Genomic DNA, 8,113 nt, shown 5'->3' with positions numbered 1-8,113 from the left:
GGTAGACTTGATGGACCAAGTGGCCTGTTCCCATAACTACACCTCCAAAGTAGTTTGGCTAATATATGTTTCAGGACAAACTGATATCTTGAAAGATGTAAACACAAGGAATTGCAGAAGTTGGTTTACAACAAAAAAAGACACACAGTTCTGGAGTAACTCAAGAGGTCAGGGTGCATCTCGAGAGAACATGGATACCAACATCCAAATGTCACCTATCCATTCTCCGGGTGCTCCAGATTCCTCACACATCTCAAAGACATGTGGGTTTGTAGGTTTGTATTGGCCTCTGGAAGTTCCCCCTGGTGTATAGGGAGCTGATGTGGAATTGGAATAACATGGAACTAGTGTGAATGGGTGATCGAAGGTCGGCATGGACTAAGTGGGTCGAAGGGGCTGGTTCCAAATGGCATCTTTAAATCAATTCAGTGATTGTAAACAATGTACTCTTACATACATTCTTCTGCTTCAGAATTATTTTTGTTTCACTGACTTTGTGGAATGAACGATATGAAACAAAGTTTGTTCTTGGTACAGAAATTGTGGTACATCTTGGCAAATCATTGTGGAAAAAACAATGTTAGAGTCATTTGGGACAGATAGTATCTGTGGAATGGGAAATGGTTCACATTGACGATACAGGCCTTGTCTGGCCTTTCATGTAAATATGTTGAAGGTAGACACAAAATACTGGAGTAAATTTGTTTATGAAGGAACTGCAGATGCTGGAAAATCGAAGGTAGACAAAAGTGCTGGAGAAACTCAGCGGGTGCAGCAGCATCTATGGAGCGAAGGAAATAGGCAACGTTTCAGGCCGAAACCCAAGTTGTCTACTGGAGTAAATATGTTGTTAGGATCAGAAAATTGCATCATGAAACATAGAAACGTAGAACATAGGTGCAGGAGTAGGTCATTTGGCCCTTCGAGCCTGCTTCGAGCCTGCACCGCCATTCTCTCCATACCCCCTGATCCCCTTAGCCACAAGGACCTCATCTAACTCCCTCTTAAATATAGCCAATGAACTGGCCTCAACTATCTTCTGTGGCAGAGAGTTCCAGAGATTCACCACTCTCTGTGTGAAAAATGTTTTCTCATCTCGGCCCTAAAGGATTTCCCCCTTATCCTTTAGATTGATGTTTATTTCTGGTGCAATTTACGTGAAGTAGATTTTGATAGAATGCATAGGAAGGAACTGCAGATGCTGGTTTACACCGAAGATAGAAACAAAATGCTGGAGTAACTCAGCGGGACAGGCAGCGCCTCTGGAGAGATGGAATGGGCGACGGTTCGACCCAAAGCGTCGCATATTCCCTTTATCCAGAGATGCTGCCTGTCCCGCTGAGTTACTCCAGCATTTTGTGCCATCATCAGTTGAATAGAATGCACTGTATTAATAGTCTAGTTGTGTAAACCTCATTGTCCTTGGTGGGAACTGTGTACAGCTCTTGCAGCATTGTTTACAGTGCAAAACCTTGGTGCATAATTTATTCTCAAATGATATTAAGCCAAAGGATTGCAAAGAAGGCAGAAGCATAGGGCGGCACAGTGGCGTATCGGTAGACTTGGTGTCTCACAGCGCCAGAAGCTCTTGTTTGATCCTGGCTGCGGGCGCTGTCTGTATAGAGTTTGTACGTTCTCCCATTGACCTTGTGGGTTTTCTCTGGGTGCTACAGTTTCCTCCCACAGTCCAGAAAGGCACAGGTTTGTAGATTCAGTGGCTTTGGTAGAATTGTAAATTGTCACGTACTAATCAAGAATCTATCTATCTCTGTCTTAAAAATATCCATTGACTTGGATGGATATCCGTGGCAATGAATTCCACAGATTCACCACCCTATGAACCCACGGAATGTTTTCTGCAACATGTTGGTTTGCTTGTCTTCCTCCACAGAATATTCTGGCTTGCTCGGCGATGAGCCTGAGCAAAGGATTACTGTGTGGGTTCTTGGGTTCTTGGTCCTCCAAAATATTCCAAATGGAATTTAAACTGGAGGTGGTGGAGGGAGGACTTAAGCCAGAAAGGGTTTTTGGGAAGAAAGAGCTACCTTAAATTTAGTTGCATCTGGTTGGGTAACTATAGTAGGGTGGAGATTATTCCATGCTTTAATTGTGCGGGGGAAGAACAAATTGCTGTACACATCTGTGTTTGTAGCTGGGATCTCAAATTGGATCGAATGCCCTCGTCTGCTCCTAATTGGTTTGGGTTTGGTGTAGGTCTTGTAATCTATGTCGAGCTGACCATTTAACATTTTGTAAAAACATTGTGTAAAAACATGTGACACAGTTTAGTTTAAATAGTGAACCCTGGTGCAGTGAAGTTTAAACTCTGCAGATGGGTGGGGCAAACACAAACTGACTGCACTCACCTAACAGGAAGTAGACTTTCTGGTTCAGATCAGTGAAGGGTGTGGGGGAGGGTAGCAGTACTCCTTCCTCACTCCTGTGTGTAGGTTAGAAAGGGCAAAGAGGAAGACTGTACTTCATTACCAGAGGTTTGTGTCAAACTACAATGCACAAGCCAAGTTTTGAAACCGGAATGTGTTGATCCAGAATTCGGGTGCCCTTGAATCTTAGCAATCAAGTCAGCGTATCTCCTCCCCCTTTGCACTATCTCATGTACTTGAGTCTGTCTGGCTTGCATGTTTGGTATTTGATCTGCTTGCAAAAAACAAAGCTTGCTACTTCACTATGTGATAATTATAAACCTTAACCCGAACTAAATCTTCAAAATCATTTAGGTGCTTTTAGTTTGTAAGAAGGAACTGCAGATGCTGGAAAATCGAAGGCAGACAAAAGTGCTGGAGAAACTCAGCGGGTGCAGCAGCATCTATGGAGCGGAAGGAAATAGGCAACGTTTCGGGACGAAACCCGAAGGGTTTCGGCACGAAACGTTGCCTATTTCCTTCCTGAAGGGTTTCGTCCCGTAATGTTGCCCATTTCCTTCCGCTCCATAGATGCTGCTGCACCTGCTGAGTTTCTCCAGCACTTTTGTCCACCAGGTACTTTTAGTTTCAAAGCTTTGGCACTTTGTAATTCTGGCTGGGGATTAGAAACTCGACAGAACTCTATAATGAGTTGCACAGCAAATGTAGGAACTGAAGAAGGGTCTCGACCCGAAACGTCACCCATTCCTCCTCTCTCAGAGAAGCTGCCTGTCCCGCTGAGTTACTCCATTTTTTGTCTACTTTCGATTTAAACCAGCATCTGCAGTTCTTTCCTACAAATGTAGGAACTGGTTTGTCATTAAGGGAACTTAATTTTAGCAGCACATAGGAAGCAGCAGTAGCGTGTTGTGTGGCCGGGCAGCAACCAGCGAGTTCTTTTTTTTTGTCAACTTAGTTGAAATGTCGCAAGCTCAGTTCTATGCAACTCCAGTTATTTGGCTTCTATTTTATATTCGGTTTTTGTTTTCAAAGGAGTCCTTTGATTTTGCAGAGTCATGCCTTCCACAAACAAACGCAGCCAATGAAATAGTGATTGCCTGTAAAAGGCATCAATGCTGCATGCTGATTTTATCGTAAATCTTTAAGATTGCATGAAGTTAATTGTATTTGGTTCTGAAGAAGGGTCCTGACCCGAAATTGTCGCCTATTCATGTCCTCCAGAGATGCAGCTGGCCTGCTGAGTTACCCCAGCACTTTGCGTCCTTTTGTGCAAACTCCAAAATGTCAAAACACATGAGTACGAGGGAGGAGTCACATGTAATCCAAGCTGGGTGAAAGTTGAAGATTTATGTCAATTTGGACCATTTGTATTGAGTATCTATCTGAAGGTTCATGATAGGAGGGTCACTTTGTCTGGTACCTGAATGAAGCAAAATTGTGGTATAGCCAGGTACAAAATATACTCTCAAAATATAAAGAAACAAGGAACTGCAGATGCTGATTTACAACACAAAAAAAACACAAAGTGCTGGAGTAAGTTGGAGGGTCGGGCAACATCACCACCTATATTTCTTCCTCTTGCTTCACATTTCGCAACTTCAATCCTTTTAGAAACATAGAAAATAGGTGCAGGAGGAGGCCATTCGCCCCCCTCGAGCCAGCACCACCATTCATTGTGATCATGGCTGATCGTCCCCAATCAATAACCCGTTCCTGCCTTCTCCCCATATCCCTTGACTCCACTAGCCCCTAGAGCGCTATCTAACTCTCTCTTAAATCCATCCAGTGATTTGGCCTCCACTGCCCTCTGTATCGCATCATCTGCCTTTTCAGCTCTGGCTTTTGTCCAACCATCTGATTCCAGGCTTTGTTCTTCCAGCATTCTTTACTCTATCCCCCCCCCCCCCCCCCCCCCCACCCCATGTTATAATCAGTCTAAAGAAGGGTCCCAACTACCCGTGTTCGCCAGAGATGCTGCTTGACCCGCTGAGTTACTTCAGCACTTTGTCTCTTTCTTCTCTTAAAAATAAAATTTGTGATTGCCGTGATGTGGATTGTTGAGAAAAGGAAAGTCTAAGAAGTACGGTACTTGTCAAATGTGCGGTGCTTCATGGAAGAAAAGCAACGTCTTGTGCTTGTTCTATTGTTTTGTACAGAAGCATGTTAAATAAAAGTGGTTCGTTCAGCTGATCTTGCATAAAACTCACCCTTTTTGCATTGAAATGATTCAGAACGGATTAGGCAATGATGGATAAGCAATCATATACACTTCTGTCTTTCACATTGACTTTTGTCATTTAATCTGATCCATCGTTGATCTTATCACAGAGTACTTTTCTCTTCCTCACTGGGCTCTGTTAACAATATTTATATCTAGCTTTTTAAAAGATAGATATAAACATCAGAGTGATTGTAACTTTCTTATTTTTGAATTCTACCCGCGTTGCCTCTGGGGATGAACCATCCAGTATGTCCACTCTTGAGTGTAGTCGCGACATTCTGCCTGATTAGTCATGTAACTACTGCATGGTTACAGCTGTGAGGGGCACAGCTGTAAATTAGCTGCCTCACAGCGCCATAGACCCGGGTTCGAGCCTGACTATTGATGCTGTCTGTATGGACTTTGTACGTGACCAGGGGTGGGTTTGCTCCGGTTCCTGCCCACGCTCCAGAGGCTTTTGCAGGTTAATGGGCTTCGGTCTTTTCCCACCTCCAGCTCTTCAACTCCCCCACCTCCTCCTTTCAGGCTGAAGAAGGATCCCAACCTGAAATATCACCCATCCTTTTTCTCCAGAGATGCTGCCTGACCTGCTGAGTTACTCAAGCACTTTTCCTCTATCTTTGGTGTAAACCAGCATCTACAGTTCCTGTTTCTGCTGCTGTTGTGGCCACCCTGCTGAAACTACCCGTCTACAATCCTCTCTGCCTCCTGCATATTCAGTGTGTCTAACTACCTAGAGCTCTAGGGGCTAGTGGAATCAAGGGATATGGGGAGAAGGCAGGCACGGGTTATTGATTGAGGACGATCAGCCAAGATCACAATGAATGGCAGTGCTGGCTCGAAGGGCCAAATGGCCTCCTGCACCTATTTTCTATGTTACCTCTCTGACAAGATGTCCATACCACTCCATGACTGCCTAAATGGCCACTTAAAGACACAAGTCTAAGATGGCACCCAAGCCAGGTCATTCTCTACATGCTGGTCCCAGAAGTCGATCTGCAATCAAGCATTACAATCGATCCACTTTTTTAAAACCCTACTCCAACAGCAGCTGTACACTGTGGACAGCTCGATTGTAATCGTATATAGCCTTTCCGCTGATTGGTGAGCATGCAACAAAAGTTTTTCACTGTACCTCGGTACACGTGACAATAAACTAAACTAAACATAAATCTAGTACACTTTAGGAGAAGCAATCCTAAAACACTTTGCCATGTTTTTGTATGCCTTCTTCACCAAAGCCCGCACACTTTGACATACCAGAGACACTGCATCCTCAAAAAGGCCGGTCTACTGGAGCTGGAGTCCTCTTGACTTGCGGCTAAGTCTATCGAGACTGAAAATAGCAAGTCTGTACTTGCACACAAACTTCTAATCTGTTCCAGCTTCTCCTCTCTACATCTAATGCTATCAGTACTGAATATAGCCAGTTGATAACATATCACAATTGCACCTACACACCCTGAAATTGAATGTTTTGCTTTGGACTGCAGAGCTTCATTGCTGGCTGCAAAAGTCATTCAGACCAGAGTGGGAGTCTGCTCACCCCCAATTAGATCAACTTGGTTGATTAGCTTTTTTGGTTGCATTGATGAGGATTGTGTTCAGTTCTGATCACAATGTATAGGAGAGATGTTGCAAAGGGTACATAGAATATTTACGAGCATGTTGCCAAGACTCGAGGGCCTGAGCTGCAGGGAGTGGTTTAGGCTGGGACATTATTTCTGGAGTGCTGGAGGATGAGGGGTGATCTTATACAGGTTTCAGAGGACTTTTATTGTCTCGTGTACCAATTAAGGTGTACAAAATCATGAAAGAAATAGATCAGTTAAACGCACAGTCTTTTGTCCAGAGTAGCGGAATCATGAACCAGAGAACATAGGCTTAAGGTGAGGAGGAGGGGGGAGGAAGGGGAAGGGAGGAAGGGGGGGAGGAAAGGGGGGGGGGGGGGGAAGGGGGGGAGTTTAATAGGAACCTGAGGGGTAACTATTTTTACATAAAGGGTGGTGGGTATATGGACTGAGCTGCTGAAGGAGGTAGTTGAAGCAGGTACTATGGCAATGTTTAAGCATTTAGACAGGTGCGTGCATAGGACAGGTTTAGAGGGATATGGACCAAACACAGGGAGCTGGGACGAGTGTAGATGAGACATGTTAATCGGCGTGGGTAAGTTGGGCTGAAGCGCCTGTTTCCACGTTGTGTGACTCAATGGCTAGGGGTCATTTAAGCCACAACTACAAAAATAACCTGCAAGGTTGGACATTCATCTCGAAATAGAACACGAAAGTGTGCAAAGCCTCAGTGAAGCTTTCGTGCAGGCAGTCTTCAGAAAACAAGCTGGTTGTTTCTTTACAGACATCCAAGTTGATTGTGTCCATAAATTTAAAAATATGCAAAAATAATTATATGGTGACCATACCTCCACAGTATTGCAGTGAATGGCAACGAAAGCACACAAGACTGATCAGAAAGCGATGAATAAAAGTAGAGAGAGAGAGGAATTAACCAATGTCGGATGTCTGAATTTAATAATGTGGAGCATGTTCATATGTATGATGGTCCATCAGTTGGTGTATTTGTAACCCAGTCATGGTCTAGTTAATATTCATCCCCCAATCAGTATACTAAAAACTAGACCGACCCTGTATTATATTGATGCTATGGGAGCTTACTGTGGGGGCCCAAAGCTACTCACAATAATCCAAATGCAGTCTGACAGAGCCATATACAGCCTCAAAATTACATCCCTGTTTTTGTATTGTAGCCCTCTCGAAATAACTTAGCTAAAGTTTAACACAAGTTGAGAAGGCGGAAACGTGCCCAGACAGAAGAAGTATTGTCTTAGTTCCTTAAGCTAGTATTGGTCCTTCGTATAACAATGCAGGAAGCTACAGACAGCAGGTCAGAGTGAGAATAGAATGGTGGATTCTAGTGGCAGCCAACTGGAAACCCAGGTAGACAAAAATGCTGGAGAAACTCAGTGGGTGCAGCAGCATCTATGGAGCGAAGGAAATAGGCAACGTTTCGGCCCGAAACCCTTAAGGAAATAGGCAACGTTTCTGGCCGAAACCCTTTGGGTTTCGGCCCGAAACGTTACCTATTTCCTTCGCTCCATAGATGCTGCTGCACCCGCTGAGTTTCTCCAGCATTTTTGCCTACCTTCCATTTTCCAGCATCTGCAGTTCCTTCTTAAACACTGGAAACTCAGGATCCCTGCTCATTGTCTGAATGCAGGGACCGTTTATCGTGATTGCAGAACTTTCTGGGTGTTTCCAGCACTTTGTTTCTGTTCTATATTGCCAGTTTCATCAATTAATGGGCTGGGTTGCTTCCTGTGTAGGAAGGAACTGCAGATGCTGGTTTATACTGAAGATGCTGGAGTCACAAAATGCTGGAGTAGCTCAGCGGGTTAGGCAGCAAGAAAAGGAATGGGTGACGTTTCGGATCAGGACCCTTCCTCGGACTACGTTGCTTCCTGGTCCAGAGAAGGGTCCTGACCCAAAATATC

This window comes from Leucoraja erinacea, chromosome 26, assembly GCF_028641065.1.
Source record: "Leucoraja erinacea ecotype New England chromosome 26, Leri_hhj_1, whole genome shotgun sequence".
Lineage (NCBI taxonomy): Eukaryota > Metazoa > Chordata > Chondrichthyes > Rajiformes > Rajidae > Leucoraja > Leucoraja erinaceus.
The sequence above is the reverse complement of the archived record's forward strand: the minus strand, read 5'-3'. Positions refer to the sequence as shown.